At 29.9% G+C, this 21615-nt stretch overlaps 1 pseudogene; it reads left to right on the forward strand.

Annotated features, from left to right (window-relative positions):
• Positions 1-21615, forward strand: part of LOC107438661 (protein unc-93 homolog A-like) — a 75224-nt pseudogene that overhangs the window by 52105 nt on the left and 1504 nt on the right.

The raw sequence follows: 21615 nt of genomic DNA on the forward strand, positions 1-21615 counted from the left end.
CACTACGTACGTTGGAATAAGATAAAATTAATTTGAATTTTAACAGCCTTTTTTTATGTTAAGTATGTTTACCACTCTTTAGGTGTTAAAGGAAACTGAAGTATATCTATATATATATAAAAAAAATCTCTGGTCACAGTTTTAATGGTTAAACTCCTCCTAAACGGCTAGACCGATTTTGATGAAATTTTATACGTATATTCAGTAGATCTGAGAATAGGTTTATAACTAATTTTTTCCCCTTTTTTGGACAGATTTAACGTATATTTTAAATATATCTTTATTTAATCATATTTCAATCCAAACTAGACATAGAAACATGATAAATCAAAAACAATATTCACGCACGTTGCAACAAGTCATATTAAACTCTAATACTTATGCTCGCCCTTTAAAGAAGAGCATCAAATATATTTGCAAGTATGTGAATAAAGGCAGTGATATGGCTGTATTTCGAGTTGAAGATACCAATGTGACTGCATTTCCAGTGAATAACAACGATGAAGTAACGCTGTACTAAATTGGCCGATACATCACCTCCAATGAAGCTGCTATGGCTCTATGGCCACGGTGTTGAAACATTGTAAAATTATCATCTGGGATGAATGCACTATGACACACAAACATTCGTTTGAGGCGTTGAACAGGACATTGAAAGATATAATAAACAATGACAAATTATTTGGCGGCAGTTCAGGTGATTTCAGACAAACACTTCCCGTCATTCCGCATTCAACATACGCTGATGAGATCAATGCTTGCTTGAAATCATCTCCACTGTGGAGTAATGTTGAAAATGTTCAACTGAAAGTAACTATGCGCGTCCAAATGCTTCAAGATCCATCTGCTGAAACATTCTCAAAATAATTGTTAGATATCGGTGATGTAAAAGTTACTAAGGATGAGACTGGATGCATAAAATTACCGCACGATTTCTGCATAATCATTGATTTACAAGATGCTCTCATTAACCTAATATTTCCCGCTATACACACACACTAATGTTCACTGGCAGAAAGGGCGATTTTAGCAGCAAAAAATGTGGACGTCAACGAATTGAATTTGAAGATACAACAGTTATTGCCAGGTAACTTGGTGACATATAAATCCGTTGATACAGTTTGCAATCCAATTGAAGCTGCAAATTTTCTAACAGAGTTTTTAAACTCACTGGATTTACCAGGCACACCACCGCATAATTTAGTACTCAAATTTGGTTATTTTTCTTCTTTATTTGAACCCACCATGGCTGTGCAACTGCACGCGATTAGTCGTTAAAGAATAATTGAACAACGTTATCGAAGTCATTATTTTAAATGACAAATTCCGGGGTGAAAGTACATTACTTCCACGAATCCGTGTCATACCCACACATGTGCAATTCCATTAAAACGCAATCAGATCCCCATTAGATTGGCATTTGCATTGACAAGGCCAAATAATGTCTGTTTGTGTCTTAGATTTGAGCACACCATGTTTTTCACACAGACAATTATACGTGGCATGCTCTCGAGTGGGCAAACCATCCAGTTTTTTTGTGTTAGATAAAGATGGAATGACAAAAAATATTGTACACTCCATTGCACTAAGAGATTAATATTGTTGACTGATATTATCAGAATTCGTTGTATATATGTTACCGGCAAAGTATGAAACACCGGCATTGTATAGAATGACTAGGCATTGTATAGAATGCCTGACGTTTTTAGGCTAAGTATGAAATGTGAGAAGTATTACATACTTTGCCTAGGCATTGTATAGAATGACTAGGCATTCTATACAATGCCGGATGCTATTTAGGCAAAGTATGAATTAAACGTCCTGATGAGGCTATTATGTAAATGATGTGCATTTTACTGTTAATAAGCGAAATCGGTGGTTGTTGACTTGCTCCGGTGAATTTTTACAATCACATAGTCGCTTTGGTGAATGTCCGAAATATTTATTACATCCGATTTGATATTAATCCTACTACTATAATNATTGCACTGAGAGATTAATATTGTTGACTGATATTATCAGAATTCGTTGTATATATGTTACCGGCAAAGTATGAAACACCGGCATTGTATAGAATGACTAGGCATTGTATAGAATGCCTGACGTTTTTAGGCTAAGTATGAAATGTGAGAAGTATTACATACTTTGCCTAGGCATTCTATACAATGCCGGATGCTATTTAGACAAAGTATGAATTAAACGTCCTGATGAGGTTTTCATGTAAATGATGTGCATTTTACTGTTAATAAGCGAAATCGGTGGTTGTTGACTTTCTCCGGTGAATTTTGACAATCACATAGTCGCTTTGGTGAATGTCCGAAATATTTATTACATCCGATTTGATATTTAATTTATTATAGGATATAATTGCACTTATTCGATATTTTAATACTTACTGACGATAGATTAGAAGAAACATCAGTGCTTGGAGTATCGCGCAAATGTATACCGGGTAATAGCACTTGACCTTAAAAAAACATCAGTATAGGGTATATCGGGCAAATGTATACCGGGCAGTGGCACTTAACCTTAAAAAAAACATCAGTGTAAGGTGTACCGGGCAGTAGCACTTGATCTTAAAGAAACATCAGTGTAAGGTATACCGGGCGATTATATACCGTAAAATGGCGCTTAACTAGACCTAGTATATATTTCGGACATTTAACAACGGTCCCGTCATACTAGTTCCAGTTAAGTGCCATTGCCCGGTATACCTTACGCTGATGTTTTTTGTAAGGTCAAGTGCCACTGCCCGGTATCCATTTGCCCGGTATACCGTACACTGATGTTTATTCTAATATATCGTCAGTAAGTATTAAAATACCGAATAAATGAAAAACTACCGACTTCGGTCATTCACAGTAACATGCATTTCTGAAAAATAAAAATATTATTCTAAAAAATTACTGAGAGTGTCATTGAAAAACATTTATTCAAAATGTGGAAAAAAAATTAAAAAGTTATGCAAAACAAAATTTAAGCCTTTCTTATTAAGGGAAACAAAATTTTCATATAAAAAATATGAAATTAACCTACTTGTTGCAAAATGGCGGGCTTGAATGACATTTTGAATAACATTTCATTAAATTTTTCCATGTAAATTTCATTAAATTCCTCCATTTCCATGTAGCACAGTAAAAAAATAATTTTTGTTACAAGTCAAAAGTCACGAGCCTTGCCAAGTGATATTTAAAACGACTCAGAGATATATTTCATAATTTGGAATGCCTAGGAAATGTGTGAAATATAAATCATTTCATACTTTGCCGGCTAATTTTAGGCATTCTATACAATGCCTAGTCATTCCATACAATGCCGGATTTCATAATTTGTTGGTAACATATATAATTTATAAAAAAAGTTACAATAAATTTAAAAAACACTATTATTTGGTGTGTTGTTTCACATTCCGTCATTGTTCACAGTGGCCCATGCCTCTTCCACTCATATACCACACTTACAATAAATAAGATATATTTTCATACTCTAGAAATAATTCATCTAGCGAAACAACGTTTGCCGGGTTAGCTAGTATATATATAAAAATATATATATATATATATATATATATAATGATTATACATATTATATCATTTTATGCGTGTTCTAAGACTGGCGTATGGTCACCAATTTTTATCAAACGTACTTGATCAGAGCTGTCGTTATTAACAAATGGAAACCTAAATTAAAAGTGGTAAAACAGTTTATCATGGACAATTAAAATCGGTGGTAAGTATACTTTACACGGCCTTAGAAAAAGCACATAATTTGAATAACATAATTTGAATAAAACAATTTGAATAAAACGATGCATAATTTTAATACATAATTTGATTAATTGTACCTAATTTGAATAAAACAATACCGTAAACGCTAAATTCTCTTATTTTTCACGAAGGACTTTCTTAAAATAGTTTATTACGTGAATTGAGATTTATTGGTGCATTTCCTAAATTTATCTTCATTGAATTTATTTGAGATAATTTCTATCCTCTCGAAATGTGCCAATTTTAAATTAAAGACATTAATAATGCAGAATAGGAAATCTGATAAGCTGATGTTAGTTTAATGTTAGAATTTCAAATTGGGATTTCTAGTATAAACATTGGATTCAAAATTATATTTTTATTGCTTCTTATTTTATGATAAATTCTTAAAATATATAAAACTGGTCAATTTCTTTAAAAAAAATTGTGAGATGTGCCCTAACGCAGTCAGAATAAATTATAATGAGTACCCCTTGCATTGCAATTTCTATGATTTTTTAAACAATAGCAGCCTTTATTTACCCTTGAAATAAATAAGTATATTTACAAACAATTGACCTGGCATAGCGTTGCTGTTAGAATGATAGAGAGTGCTCGTGAAAGCTGGAGTTTGAATTTAGCCGGTCAAAAAATCAACGTGTATTAAATGGTGACTGGTGCACATTAAATCTGTTAGGGTCACAAAGTCCTCCAAGTTTCCAAAACAAATCATTACTTATGGGAGTACTGAATTAGAGATTGATTGTTCTCTTCAGGTCAAAATTATGGTCTGCGGATAGATGAATGAGTCCTCCCTGTAAAACGAATTGTGACGTGTATGTGTGACAAAATCGTGTTCTTGCCATAAATGGTTCCACTGATAAACAAGAAGCGCACTCTCTGCCTTTAAAATTCGCTTGATTTCGAGCAGGCTTGCTGATATTTGCAAGTGCCATATGTAACAGCAACAGCAACAAACATTTGAATATTTCACTCCATGCACCAGTTAATTTTTTCTTATACAAAGAAAGCACACGGTGTTGAAATTTTTGCACTCTCACGGAAAATATTTTTTTTTGGTGTTCGTGATCTCAAATCTCATTAAAAAGGCAGAAATTGATTTATTTTTGCCGAATATATATGAATTGATTTATTTAATATAGAAGACAGTTTGAAGTATATTCTAAAACTAAAACAAATGATAAAAATATCAAATTAAAAAAGATGATTGTCTGGTAAAGTTAATATTTAAACTGCACTTTTATAATTCGATAAATGTTGTAAAATCTGAAAATTTTAACACATTAGAGCATGGCTTGAAAATCTTTTATTCGGTTAAATTTACTTTTCAGTTTCGTATTTTTTACAAAATCCGTCGATATAAGAACTATAATTTTAAATACCAGAATTCCCAGAATATCGCTAAAATATAAATGGAAAAACTGAAGAGTTTAAATATCGTATATTTTTGTTTTATTATCCTGAATTAGTTTTTTTAAAAACTAGATATGTCATTATTATACCAATTTTACTACATTATTTTTTTTTATATCTGAGTACAGTTCGCTACTGAGCGTTACAGTGTCATAAGGTTGAAGAGTCGCTAATAATCAAAGGAACAAAAAAAAAATATTTGTTTTTGTTTTTATTTTGTGATCTAAAACAATAGTTTACGTAAGAGAGAAATCTTTTCATTATTCTAAATTACCTTTTATTTCCGTTCTCATATCAACAACTAAACACCCAAGATTCTTAAGTAACCCTTTTAAATATTTTTATATTATTACATTCGATTTAAATTTGCTTTATTGGCTTTACGTATTATAAATATAACAATTTAGTACTTGAAAATATTATAATTACGTTTAAATTTAGTCTGAGAAATTTTTTTCTAAGTAAAGTCACGGATTTCCAGATTTACATTTAAGTACATTGTAACATTTACGAAAAGAAATCTACATATTATCTTAAAAGTTGTTAGCCATAAGCGCTTACGAGAGTTATAAAATACGTTTACGTAAAAATGTCTGCTCGTGTAAAATTGAAACAAAATTATTGTTTGCTAAGGCTAAGGTAAATTTCTGATTTTCGTCAGAAAGTCTCTTATTTCCTTTTTGTTTTAACGATTTAAATGACGTTTACATGAGTAAGCAAAAGTTATAGTTTGTTATGTAACTCTCAAGCATAAGCTATATTCGATCTATTAGAGGTAAAAAAATTATACTCCTTATTCGCTAGTAAAAACTAGTGTTTTTTTTTGTATGTATGTATGTCCTTAAAAAGTTCCCTTTTAAGCTTTCTAATTGAAATTAGTTTTTTTTAAGGATATTTTGAATATATCATATTAAGAAAATGCAGTGAAAACTCGGATTAAATGAATGAAATTTACTTATGGATAAAATATGATAAGAAGAATTTAATTACTTTTCTTAAAAAAAAATCATTGTTCATACTTCAAAGTGACCAAAGCAAATATTGTTGTCATGGTCATTGCATGCTTGAATAAGGCGCTGAGATATCGAAATGCTGGCGGTTTAAAATCGTCTGGTTCTTGACGATAGGTGTTATTAAGAGATTAAACTAGACTTTGCGTTCAGACAAAGCGTTAGTGATGTTTACAAGAGAATGTTTTTTATAGTTTGCTCGTTATATACTAAATTTAAATTTTAAAAGTTAATGAGATTAGATTGCAGACGTACGGTTTTCTTTGCTTCATTTATAGTTTTCTAATAAAAAAGACAAACAAATATCCTTTGCGAAATCGAAACTACATAAGTTATTGACAAAATGTGAAACTTTAAAGTTAATTTGATGTAAAATTGAATTAAGTATTCCACTCAGAAAAACGAAAATAGATTTTTTGAAGATTATTTTAATCAATTTTCAACCCAAACTTTTTCCAGACTATTTCTTCATGCTCTTGTTGTAAATTTTTTCAACTTGCAAATTTCAGATTAAAATGATGCCATTTTTTATTATGGATATTGTTTCTCTATTAATTAAGCAAGTGGATGTTCATTTTAACAATGAGCTAAAAGTAAGTTTTTTTCATTGTTTAGCATTATAAAAAAATGGAAATTCATTTTATCGAAAATAAACTGTTGATTACTTGAATAATAATAACTGCAAGTTTTGTTTTTCACTTTCCTCCCTATTTTATTTTTTTTGTTTTTACTTTACTTTTGAATCACTCCATAATAGGTTATACTTTTGTCTAAAAAAAGTTCGAGTCTTGCGTAACAGTTCAGCGATCAAGATAAGTTCCCAAAGGAATTTATTTTAGATATTGTTTTTCATAAATAAAATTTTGGGAATGAATAGATTCAGAAAACAATGGTCCTTGAATGATTTAGTTTAACTTTTTGATTTAACGTTTTACTTTGGTTGTCCGCTCAGATTTACAAATTGTCGTGTTATTTTTTCTTTACCTCCACATAAACCTTTTTGGTTAGGTTGCAGACTAAAGGAATAAACAACTCGAACAAATATGACTCCTACATGACAGCACTAAGTATAGCAACTTTCGTTCTTAATACCATCTAGAGAACAACTGGATCAACTATATATTTGTAACAGATAATGCAGACATCTTGAAAGATTCTTAATTAAATAAGTTTGCAATTTATTACATTATGACGCCTACATTTACAAAAATGATACAGATTACTTTGATTTTGACATAAAATTTCAAAAATTCAAAAAGGTTTTTTATCATATTTTCTTAGTATTATTTTCTGCTATTATTAAGTTTCAGATTTTGATTACTATTTCAAATGCTTAAAACTAAATAGTGTTTTTGTCATAATGAAATTATCGTAAAATATTACTTTAGGTGCAACATTTAATCATAAATATATTTAAATCAGTATCTAACTTTTTAAATCATTTTGCAATTATTGAATAGTAAATAAGTTATTTTTATTTTTCACAATAAGAATTTTAAAACAATTTCTGTAGTAATAAACATAGGAATTTAAATTAATTATTATTATAAAATTTGAAAAATTTTATTTGTTATTTTAAAACATTATGACTCAGTATATTTGCTTTACAGATAAAATAATAGGTATTGTGTGAAATCTCGATGACCAATTTTTTTTTTGTTGACAAATCTAAAAAATGGGGCCAAACAACATGATTTTTCGCCAACAATGGATACCAAATGACGTTTCGATTCTTTCAAGATTTTTCGATGAAATAGATTTTTTTTCATGTTTTAAAAATATAATTAATCTAGATTAGTTTTATGTTTAGTTAATTTTGTAAATAAATACTTCCACAGGTTTTTTAAACGTATGTTCCAAAACAGTAATTTCAATCTCTTTTTTGTAACAAAAACTAACTTTTTATTAATTAACTTTTAATTAACAAGAATTACTTTTTACGATATGAAACGGCTTAGAGTCAATTTGATAAAATTTGCAACAACTGCCCTGGTGTGATCTTACACAAGTTCAATTATTATATTCATATTTTAAATTATATACTTAATTAAAAGATAATGATTAAAAAAAGTCTTAACATTTTAAACCTTTATTCGTAATCACAAGACAATGAAAAAGAAACGAATCGGATCTTAAATTTTGCCGGATAATGTAACAGGATACAGAGTAAAATTTGTATTTATTCTCCCGCACCTAGTATTCTAATACTCACGCAAAACAATACAAAAATTGTATAAGTTGCAATATAAGAAACTATTTTAGAAAATTCCTTGTGCTCCTATATGAAAAAACAGACATTTGTATTATTTTTTTTTACTAAGATAAATTTTAAGAAAAATTTCTAAAAGAAATATATGATGGATTTTCGGTTGATTTTATGCAAAAATTTGCTTTGAAGGGAAAATATCTGATGGAAGTGCACTTAATAACCAATTAAAGTCTCAATAGCATTTATTAGCGTAACATCTGTTAAATGTGTATATTTTAAAATATTTAAACTGTTGTTAACGATGTTTGAAAAAGATCCTAGCTATTAGAGTTATTTTTTTAATAAGCCAATAACTATGAACATAATTTGTATACAATATAGACTTCAATATAAACATTCAACGAGTCAAAAAAAGAAGAAGAAAAAGCGGCGACTTAAATTAAACACACAAACAACTACTTTTCCAAATCATTTTTTATTTTTTTCAAAAATCGTTTGATGATAAAAGTTTTTGAATACAGAAGAACTCTGGAATACTAGTTCCTTAACAATTCAAATTTTTTAAAGTTTTAATGTATTTTGCCTACCGAAATTAATGTATTATAATAAATAAATTTTGTCTTCCTAAATGTTCTTAAATCAAATTATTTAATGGCAGAATGTTTACTAAATTTTGCCACATATTAATACTATTTTATTGTTAATTAACTTTAGTCGTCAATCATCTTTAATATGAATTTTTTCGAAAATATATAAGCAAATAAAAGTTTGCAAAAAGTGGCTATGATATGAAAAGGACCTGCGAAGTAAGGTAAAACAACGTTCAAGAGCACAAAAAATATATAAATTGCAGACAGCTGTTTCGGATGCTCAAAGGGCAACCTTCATCAGTGCAACAGAAAGAAATGAGCTATGAGCTATGAATCAGAAACATCTCGGTATATTGGCGCGAAGCGCCACTCACCGATTCGTCGAAACTGTGTGGTCATAAGCTAAAAAGTCCTAAGTTAACCTTAAAAGGTAAACTGTAAAGTTCAAATTAGAGTCTTTGATGGGATTCAACATCATTAGAAGGGATGAGTCTTCAATTGGAAGGGGAGACCCCCTTGAGTAGCGTTTGCAGCAGGGACAACACTTCCTGGTCTTTCATGAGATCTTGTAGCTCCTTCACTAGTGATACAAGTCGATGGGCTGTGGTTGCAGGAGTCTTGGCTTTAGTCTGGATATTCTTTTTACTGGGGCGGGCCTCGCACCCAGTAAAGTTGGATGTATGGCTTTTTCCACAATTGCAGCAGGTGGCTGGTGTGTCTCGGCTTTTCGTGCACTGAAATGAAAGATGCCCTCCGGCACATTTCATGCATCGTGGTTTTTCTGTACACGTTCGCTGAGAATGTCCATATCCCTGGCATTGGAAACATTGTAGCGGCCGCCGTAGAAGCGCTCAATGCTAACCGGGTGATGCTTGATTTCTTCCGTCCGGTATACTTTCTCGTGATTGGCTAGCTTGGGCAGTATAACTAGAAAAAGTGGGAGGAGCCTAATGGCTCCACCCACCCTCTTCTGGAACTGAATAACTTTGTAGATTTCTAAGTTTATTTTCCCCAATTCAAGGGAAATTTCTGCTGGGTCAAAGTCCTTAGGAAGGCCACGTATGAGAACTTTCAAGTACTTGGAATGCTCTGTCACATCAGTAGTAGGAGTCTCTTTCTGTTGACTGGACTTCTCTTCCGTAGTTTCCATGGGGGCTTTGTTTGTAACTGCCTGGGTAGTCGTAGGATCCGAGGCTGAGGCCTTGCTGATTTTGCTTTGCTTCTTCTTCCTCTTTCTCCTCTTCTTCCCTGGAGGTTGTTCTATATTTTCAGAGTCTGAGGCCGTGGCCTCTACACTGAGCTCCACATTTTCCACCGCGGGGGGAGGGGTGATTTCGGCTGTTGGTGTTATACTTTCGGGCGTTGTAGTGGTTGGCTCGGGAACACTAGTAGTTTCATGGCTTGGCATTGGTTCCTCCTTTTCTGTTTGCTATTTCCTTTCCTTGAGTCGTTTCTCATTTCTCCTGATCTTACGAACTGTTAAGACACCGTCTAGCATTTTTTGAAAGTGATCGTAAATCGGTCCATATTCGCAGGAATTGAGAAAAGTCTGAATTAGTTCTTTCATTTCATTTAGATCATCATCGCTGAAATTAAGGTAGAAAACTGCTGGGCGTTTAGATGAATCTGGATGCATGATGAATTTTGGTTGGACTTTACTGGCCTTGATGGCTTCTTCATATGTATCGTAGACGATAACATCCACGTACTCTCCATCCGATTCCTCCTGCATAGGTGTGATTGGGCGGCTAGGCGGTAACACCTTGCCGCCGCGTGCTGTTCTGTTATACGGCATTATTCGCTCAGAGATAAAGCACGTCTTTACTCGACAAAGGCATCAATCGATCACCCAAAAAATCGAAAAATCACAGAAAGAAATAAGAGAACAGGGTAAATATATATAGAAAGATGACGTCACAAGAGGGTTTAGAGCAACAGCTAATAGGAGGGAAGGGTGAATGGATGACGACGAATAGGAAGCAAGGAACAAAAAAAAAGGGGGGGTTAGTTAGGTTTAATCATAGATTCCCAAACAGGAGAAATATAAGAAACACTGGATAGGTCATTGATCAAGAGTTTGGAATTTTTGAAAATATGATAAGACTCGTAAAAATCTAAATAAAATATTGAAGAACAATTTTGAATGACTTTAGTGTAATATTTGTTTATCTTTGCCTTTAGGTTGGGTTATTCAATAGTAATAGCCTGTCCATAATTGTAATGATTTTCCAAATTTTCCTTTTTTATATATTTATTAAACATTAAACAGAACAATAGGAACACTAAACATAAACACAAATAAACATAAAATTTTCCTGATTATGCATTATATATTCAAATCGGATTTTTCCGATTCCACGAGATGTTTATCTCGCCAGTTCAAGATTCATTCTGATTGAATTCTCCCTCGGTTAGGGAAGACGCCTAGTAGAAATCCCTTTTGTGGGGATTTAACCTTATTCGTGGCTTGAGTTGCCACATCCTCCCGCCCCGAAAGAGAGTTCAAAAACAATTTACAAATAGAATTTAAAATTATACTAATACTAATTCTACATTAAACTACCAAATTAACAATTCACGACATAAATAATGAATCATACAAAAATTTATGAAAACAATATCAGCAAAAAAAAACATAAATTCGAATTAGAATAAAAACAGTCACTTATTCATAATCAACTTGTAATTTGTTACTCACTCATTTGATGCAATTTCTAAATTATACAATAACTGTACTGGGCGTCTTATGACCCCTGAAGACGTTTTCACAGAGACTGATCTTACCTTGCCATCTCGACCCTTGTGGCATTCAAGAATTCTTCCTAACTTCCAAAGTTGTCTTGGTATTTTCTCGTCACCTATTAAAACTATATCATTTACATTAAATTCAATGTTTACATTTACATGTTTGTTGAAATTTGCACCTTTTAACAGAAGAAGATATTCCTTTTTCCANGAAAAATTAAAATTATGATTAGAGTCCCAACAATGTTGGGCAATAGATGAGCGTTTAAATTCTTGTTTTTTGACATAAGCTTCATGTTCCTTGACACGGCACTTTAAGGCACGCTTAGTTTGGCCAATATATGAAAGGCCGCATTGGCAATTAATTTGGTATATACCCCAGTTATTTTGACTGTCAATGGGCTGTTTGAAATTAGAAAATTTTATCTTATTAATGGGACTGAAAATAATATTAAAATCAAACCTCTTTAGGATATTAGCAACTTGCCGACTTATTTTAGGAAAATAGGGTAAAATGACCAAATTGTTAGAAAATTCTTTGAAAGGTTTATCGGTAGGCGATTGTTTAGTTACGTTTTTATAAATATTATCAATAATGTTAGAGGAATAACCTCTGTCATGAGCAATGGGTTTGATGTAATTTAATTCTGTATCAAGAAGATCAATATTGGAACAAATATTAACAGCACGGTAGACAAAAGATCGAACAGAGGCAAGTTTTTGGTTGGGAGGGTGGGCAGATTTGTAATGAGGGGGGAGAGAAACAGCAAAAGGTTTACGAAAAACAGTAGTATGGAATGAATTATCATTCCGAGTCACAAGAACATCTAAGAAAGGAAGTTTTTGATCAGTCTCCAATTCAAAGGTGAATTGAATGCAAGAATCAATGCTGTTCATAACATTAAGAACTTTGTCTAAATTACAATTATTTTCATCTAATAAAGCAAAACTGTCATTAGCATTTCTTTTATAAAAGGGGAAAGTTAAGATTTTGAATAGTTTACTTTCAAAATAATGCATATAGATGTCACTAAGTATAGGGCTCAAAGGAGGAAATCCTTTCCTCCATGGTAAGACCATTGGTCATACGGTAAAATTTGTTATCAAACTCGAAAGTACTCTGTTGTAAGCAAACACGGGTGAGGTTAGATAAGACGGGTGAGGTTTTTATGAAAAGGACCTATCGACACCTGTCATCGACTAACTAGGCTTTAGGAAAAAATGGCTACTAAGATTTATAGTTTACCGGCTACTGAATGAAAATAGAAATTTCCAGTCCAGAGCAATGAATCTTAGTAAAATCTCTTAAGCTTTTCATTACTCGGTGAGACACTTTATCTTAACCAATGTTGAACAGAAGATTAATCAAAGTTTTTTCTGCCCCTAATGTTACGTCTCATTCTCCGTATCCTAGTAATTTTGAACTCCCAAAAATTAAAGTCGCTCCTACATCAAGTAACAAACAAGGAGAAAGATATTTACTTTCAGATTGAACTTTATCTGTCAAACAATGCGTATTTGCGTCACAAGGAGATATGTCTTCCCATTACCCGATGAAAGAAGAACGTTAGCCAGACTTATTAAAATTTGAATTTATTGGGTTTTAACGAATAAGAAAAATACTTTCTAGCAAAAATTTTATTTAAAGTTACATATGACAAATTTTATTCACGTAAGTTTCTTTTTAAAATATTAAACGTGTATAAACTGTTAGAGGAAATTTAATAAAATAGTTCTTAAATATTTTTTTTAATTATGAAAAAAGTTAAAAAAAATTACGTAACGAAAATAAAGAACTTTTTTTTTTAAAAAAGTTTATTTATAAATGTTTGATAAAATCAGTAGTCTCAGTTTTAACCTATGCTTTTATTTAAAGGATGTAGCGTAATTATTACTAATATAATAATTGAAAATGTGTTGAATAGTTAAAGACAGTGTTATTCATAACTCCCTCCGGGGTTTCGAAGCATTATAGTAAAAAGAAGAAGACGAATATGAAAAAAACAAACATATGAAATTATTCCGAAACTATTCAGGCTTTACTTACATACATTACAGGTGTTCTATATGAGAACCATTGGTCACACGGAATACATAAATGCTATAGTCCAGTTCTTTACTACAGTTTTTCTTCACAACTGGCTTCTGTGGTACATGTTACTGCCATCTGCCGGCAACTGCTTAAATTAAAACTTAATACTTTCGGAATAATTTCATATGTTCTTTTTTGCCATATGCGTCTTCTTTTTTTTTTCTATAACGCTTCGAAACCCCGGAGAGGGAATATGAATAAACTTGTGGTTATTAAAACATTTGTTAAGAAAAAAAAAACTTTGTTAAGAAAAAGTTACGAAACATACACGACCACACTCACACACGCACGCACATATACACACGCATACTTATATACAGAGAGAGATAATTATTTAATAGATAAAATGAAGAAATGATTTTTCACTATCCCATAAATCGAATAATGAATTATTAGGTTGTCAAATACTGAATAGAAATTAAATATCCTGAAAAAGGTTCACTTGTTGTACCAGCTGTAGCCAAAAGAATAAAAAATCAAATCGGAAGAAGTTAAATTGACTCTTTTATGTTTTACGCGTAATAAATACGGTTAAATAATGAAATTCAACCTGGAAGAAAATTAAGTTTTAAATCAAATATGCAAGTTTAAAAATTCGAGTTATAAAGATTTAATTGGAAAAACAATTCCTTTAAAATGAATACAAACTGCGAAAGGAAGTTGGAAAGAAAGGCTGTCTGACATCAATCATAGCACGTCATACGAGTGATTCAATAATAATAAAATTCAACCTGATAATTCAATAATAAAATTCAACCTGAGAGTAAATTAAATTTGTACGTTTGAAAATTCGAGTCATAAAGATTCAAATGGAAAAATAATATTTTAATATCTGAATGTTCTTCAATCAATTCTCAAAAAATATGAAATAATTCATAAAATTGTTTTTGAGTTAGGGCAGTGAGAATGTATTATTATGAAATCTTTATATATTTCTTGAGAAAGGTGAAAATAAATTTTAATGTTATGAAAGTGTTTTTATTACTTTGCCCACCTTCTGTTCAACTTACATTTTATGATTCATCAATTTTTATTGCTATAACTGAATCAATTTCGCTGCCAATGAGATGAATAAAATCATCCTTTAAAATTTTTATATGATTTTAGAACACAGAAATCCAATTCAAAAGATGATGAAGCAATTCACTCTTTATCTATGCTGGCAGATTTTCGCTTATAAATGATTATGAGCAAAAATTTATTTTCGAGCAACAGTTAAGCAATTTTTCATTGAACAAATTGACTGCTTTAAGGTGTAACACAAAAAATTTATTTTCTAGATTTAATTATGCAGATCGATATATCAAGTATACTTTATTCCTGAGATATTATTGCATTTTCATACAATCAACTAAATGCTCAAGTGTGTATATTCTGACGAGAATAGTCGAAAACTAATTTCAACTAAAACTAATTTCACGATACTTAAAAGTAAGTATTATTATATTACAATATACTTTTAAAAATATATTGTTTAATCGTCTTTTTTAATTTCAAGTTTTCGAAAAGTTTTTTTTATTTTTTATTAATGTTTATCAGCTTAAAAAATGTCCCTAGATGTTTGTTTTTGCCTTTGATCCTCAGAACATACGTCCTCCTCCAAGAAATAGCAGTTTCTAATATTCCATTATTAAAAATTCATTAAAATAACATTTATAAAGTAACATTTTTCGAATATAAAACTAAACTATAAATGAGGGAAGTAGAAATTGAGATAAAAAAAATAAAAAAATTAAATTGGTAAAAAAATTTGAATTGATCAACCATCATTAAGCAAATTAGACTATCGATAGTTGGAGAGAATTTTTATGTTGTTTCTGTGACGATGGGAACTACGGCTACTAAGAACGATAAAAGTTTAATGGCGTAATAGGTCGAACATTTAGCTTGCTATTGTTTACTTGTTTATTGTTTTTTTAAAAACTTTTCTTGAAATGTAGTTAGTTCGCATCTTAAATTCGAAGGATGTCCGTCAAAAGTTAATTGCCTCAAATTTTGTTTTTTTTTTTACGTGTTTTGCGTCAGAGACAATTAAGGTTTAATTTCACTTTAGCTTTTTTTACAGTCATTGGACTACGGAAAAGTAAAAACATACTGTTTCAGTTTTCTCCAATCCGCTGCGACATATTTTCCGTCAAGAGACACCGAAAGAAATACAGGATCAAATTGCGGTTTAAAGTACTATGGTTGTGGCGTACATCATCCTCAAAATAAATTTTTACCGTAACATTTTACACCGTAAATTTTACTGTATTAATTATTTAATTAGAGTCATTTAGATATTTTACGGTAATTATTTGTGTCAAAATTTTGGTATATCAGATTTTTTTCTTTCGTAGCATGTTCTCCGGTAAAAACGGATCATATGGTAAAACGGATCTTACTCACCCTGAGTTTCGAAAATTTTTACAGTAATTTTTTCTGGAATTTTTTTACACAGAAGGGACTTGAAGAAAGAGGACCACATCTCTCGTACAACTGTAAAATTATTAAACTTTATAACTTATTCATTTATGATTTTTTTCACGTAAAATGAATTCCTATTACTTCATATTTACATTAAATAAAATATTAGATATTTTTAAATCCAAATAATTAAAGTGCTTGAACTTTATTTATAATCAAATTATGTCTAATAACTATCATTACTTTCTTTTCCTTTATAGAAAACATGACATTGTGTTAGCAAAACGCGGAATTTCAATATGGAGCAATCACAACAAGCAGCAACCAGTAAAGACACTGATGAAAATGCAAAGACTGATAATTCTAATGAATTCACAAAAGCAAGAATTATAAAAAACTTAGTGTTGGTAAGCTTTACTTTTCTGTTATCGTTCACCGCCTTTGGCGGATTAGCCACACTACAAAGTACAATGAATAAAGAAGTAGGTCTTATATGCTTTGCCATGCAGTACGTATGCGGTTGTATTACATGCTTGTTTCTACCAAAATACTTGATTAAGAAATTCGGTAGTAAACATGTATTGGTGTTTTCCATGTTTGCGTACGTCCCTTATTTGGCTTCAAACTATTACCCTGTGTTTGGTGTGATGATGCCAGCTTCTATAATTGTTGGTTTTGCAACCTCTCTTGTTTTTAATTCCCTCTGCACGTATGTGAATGATTTATCTTCTCTGTACGCAAATTTGTGCTCAGGAAACGATCCTCATAATCTTAATCTAGAAAATTCTACTGAAGAAATAAACACTTTGAAAAATAATTTGAGTGATAGTCCACAATTTTATGATAGTGTTCGGAAGCATAAGGATAGTATTAGTTCTACCATGCAAAGCTTGTTTGGAGAAAATGGCGCGTCTCCAGCTGGTGCACTAAATACAGATAAAGAAATTGCATTAATTGAATTTGCGCATGGATCACCATTGAACAAGAGAACTTCAAGCAACGACAAGAGTAAGTTAATTGAAGAAGGCTTAAATAAACACGAAAAGAAGGAGGCATGGAAAGGTAAAATCCAAACAATTCTGGAAGAAACCTGTGATTCTTTAAGAAATGGAACAAAACAAACCTCAATTACTACAGAAACCTTGATTACCGCAGATAATAAAAGCAATGATGTATCAAATAAGGCTGGACATGGACGGATTTCTGATTCCGGAGTATCCCGTTTGAGTTCAGTTCTTGAAGAAGGAACAAAATCAGAAACTGTTGCTAAAAATGAGCAAAAAGATCTATCTGTCCTCAACTTCCAGACTTCAGATAAAGCAATAAAAATACTAGAGACTACAACATCACGTTTTTTTGGATTTTTCGGTTGCGTGTATCAAGCAAGTCATATTTTGTGTAATGTTGTATCACATTTCATTTTTCAAAGAAACTCTATGCAAAGAGAATACAACTTCAACTCAAGTTGTGTGTGTGGTTCAGGTTTTTGCAGCATGGAATCAGCCTGCATTTTGCATAATCTAGAAATGCCGAGTAAAGAAACCAGATATATTTTGACTACTGTGTATGTGGTTATTAGTTTTCTTTCAGCATGGATTATATTGCTATTCCTAGACAATTTAAACAACAAAAATGGTGAAGTGAAGTTTTCATTGAATATAGCTTTGACGACCTTCAGATTCCATAGGAACGAAAATCTACTTCTTCTTATGCCATTATTCTTATGTTTGGGAATTTTTGAAGCGTTTATTACAGGAGATTTTACTAAGGTGATTATATAATTTTTGAAAATCATAAATATTATTATACACCGAAAATAAAGTATGGTCAAAACTACAGGAAAACGGTTAACTACTAGACACGCATATTAAAGTAAAAACTATCAGAATTTCGGTAAACTGTTGCCAAACGAAATGATGAATTGCGAAAGGAATAGTTTAAATACCATATATTTTGGTTTAATGACTCAGAATTATAGTTTTTTTTAAAAAATCAGAAATGTCATTTCCATTCATTACAGTAATTTTACAAGAATTTTTCTCAGATTAGGGATAAGTATTATAATTTTATTGCAGTACAGTATCCTTAATATGCAGATATATAAATTGTTTGCTATTGTTAATGCATGAAAGTTTGAGTCATAAGGAACCCAAATGTTATTCAAATCAGCTGAAACTTTAATACGGTGCTTATAAGTTGAACCCCAAAAGTCATCTTAAATTTGATATCTCGATACTAAAGTATAAATGTGGAACAAAAATAATGCTCAATTCTAAACAGTAAAATTTCGGCATCGGTATTACAGTCTTGCCATATTCCGAAAAAGAGGGAAAAAATTAAAAAGTGGTATGAAAATTCCCAGGAAAAAATATTTTTGCAATTTATTATCGACCAAACACCGAAAAAAAGTACGGTCGAAACTACAAGAATATTGTAAAATTTACCACGTTTCTATGGGAAAACCGAAAAGCAGAGTAATATTTACTGAAGCACTTTGGTAATGAATTTGGTAAAATTAACGATAAAATATGGTTTCATAATTTGTCATAAAATTAAGCAATGGTAAAATTTCGTAATTTTATCATGATATCTTAGAGCATGGCATGAAAAGCATTTAATTATTTTCAGTTTTATAGCTTTTACTATATGTGCTTTAATAAGAAATAATTATAATTATTTCTTATAATTATAATTATTTCTTATAATTATAATTATTTCATATAATTATAATTATTTCGTAAAATTATTATTATTTCGTACAATTATAATTATTCTAATAATAATAATAACAACAATTTTGAAAACCGGAACTTCTAGAAAACCATTACCATGTGAATTGAAAAATTACCAACTTGTTCAGTTCTTTGTTTCAATTTCTATAAGAATGATGTTTTATTTATTTATTTATTTTTTTACAAGAAATTTCATTATCATACAGTAAGGCAGTTTTACCGGGATTTCTTTCTCTGTGTATGTGTTCGAGATAAATTTCTTTTCTTCCGAAATGATTTTCCAGTTTGAAAATTTGTTAATTTACTTAAATAACTAATAATAACTAATAATAAATAACTTAAATAATTTATAATTTATATCATAAATTATTATTTATTCTGGTAAAACGCTTGTAAAACACATAACAATACTACTCTTGCAAAACGCAAAATGATTTAATCATATTAACAATTTATATCATAATTTCATCATTTGAAATGGTAAAACGCATGTCATATCAAATCAGAAGTTACTCTTTGCTGTGACACGTTTCAGAATTTAAACTCTACGAATCGCTTAGTACTAAGTTGTGCATCTGCGATAATTGATAAAATTCGAAATTCGAAATAAATAAATGCAATTTAAACATTAATAAAAATGTCTTTTTACACTGTTATCATTTTTAAACTATTAATTGTCAGGATAAGTTAAATAGTAATGTGCTGATTACATATCTGTTTATTTCCGTGGATTTTAAATTAAAAAAAACTAAAACTGTTTAACATTGTTGTTGGCGCATCCTGATGGGACAGAATAATCATATGATGAGGTTTTTAGAGTAAGAAAGAAAACAACATATCATCTTCTATTATCTACATAAATGTAGTAAACTTTATAACGACATTTTTCTCTGTATTACTTATTTATATCTGATTTATCTGTGGCTTAATTTATTCTTCTATTTCGATTAGATTTATGTTAAAGTAATCCTTATCTATTTTAAAGCACTGAAAAATAAATTTCAAACAAAGGCAAGCCGAAAATGAAAATGGAAATATTAGTAACACAAAGATTCACAAAATTTAAATCAAGAATAAGTCAAATTCAAATGCCAAAAAAAAAAGTAAAATAAAATAAAAATAAATAAAATGAGATAAAATGTAATTAAAATAAAATATGAAATAATTAAAATAAAATAATTAAAATAACATAATTAAAATAAAATAAATAAAATAAAATAAATTTAAAAATAAATAAAATGAAATTAAAAATAACAAAATAAAATAAAAAATAAATAAAATGAAGTAAAACGGGAAATGAAAACAAATTAATAAATAAATAAAAAGTGGAAAAGTTCGGACTCAGAGGGAGAAAAGAAAAAAGAAAGACGTCATTAGTTGCTTTCAAATTTAGAAAAGTGGTATTTCCTTAATATTATATGTTTTCGCAAAAGCTAAACTAACATTAAACTAACATGCAATATTAGGCAATAACATCTAAAACCATATAATGGAAAAGAAAACAAAACCATATCATATAAAGCAATAAGTAATAAAAATTCTCAATGAAAATTTCAGTCATGTACAGATAGCAACCGGAAATCAAATAAAGTTACAGTTAAAATTGTGTTGAGAGAAAATAAAAAACTAAGAATTTTTCATAATCTTATAATTTGTAATAATTTTATATTGTTTTATAATTTTATAATCTAATACGATTTCTTTTATATTTATATAAAGATTTATGAAGTCAATACCATAAAATAAAAATCTGATTACTAGTGTGACATCATGAGTATAAAAAAAAATACTAAAATAATATATAGACAAAAATTACTCATGAACAAGAAATATTTTATTGCTATTATATAATAAAAATTTTAAATGTTGTTATTAAAGTATTTAATCAATTTCATCAATGTCTGGTTATTGCGCAATAAATGAAGATGAGTATATAAAGCTATTTTTTCATTAAGCTTTATATACTCAATGAATAATTGCTAAAAGTATCGCTAACTGTATCATTTGCTTATAAAATTTGGTTGTTTTTATATATTTACTATTATGAAATTAGTAATTCTAATTATTTTAATTAATAAATGCGATTTCCGATATATTGATAACACATTATTAGCTTTAATTATATATATTGTAAGCTATTTATCAATTTTTTTTCTAAAGCATTTACTCTTTATAAAAATCACGATAACAATCTTAGTTTTAGTTTTCTAAAATTAAAATTAACTAATTGGGAAAATATATGTTCATCTGACATAAAAGATAAAAGAAATATTTTCGATTCAAGCAGCTACAAATTTCAAACAACTCATTTGAGCTTGAAAATATACATTTGCTTTTAGGCTGCCATTTACACGTGAGTTTACTTTTCTTAGGGAAATTACTTATTTAGTGCGTCGTCTGTCATTGTTCATATTCATAAAAATCTTTAACAAATCTTTTTATGTTACTAAATTCTCTTGTTTAGTTAATTACTTAAAACGAAACGTGTTCTCACTCACTTTTATTATTCATATCATGCATTTTAGTTCTAAATTTAGAATAAAGAATGTTAGAGTTAACATTTCAAGTTTTTCCCTTTACCAATCGTGATAACCGAAATATATATATATATATATATATATATATCATAACAGGGTAACAAACCCCGATAT

The sequence above is a fragment of the Parasteatoda tepidariorum genome, chromosome 5 (genome assembly GCF_043381705.1).
Source record: "Parasteatoda tepidariorum isolate YZ-2023 chromosome 5, CAS_Ptep_4.0, whole genome shotgun sequence".
Taxonomy (NCBI): Eukaryota; Metazoa; Arthropoda; class Arachnida; order Araneae; family Theridiidae; genus Parasteatoda; species Parasteatoda tepidariorum.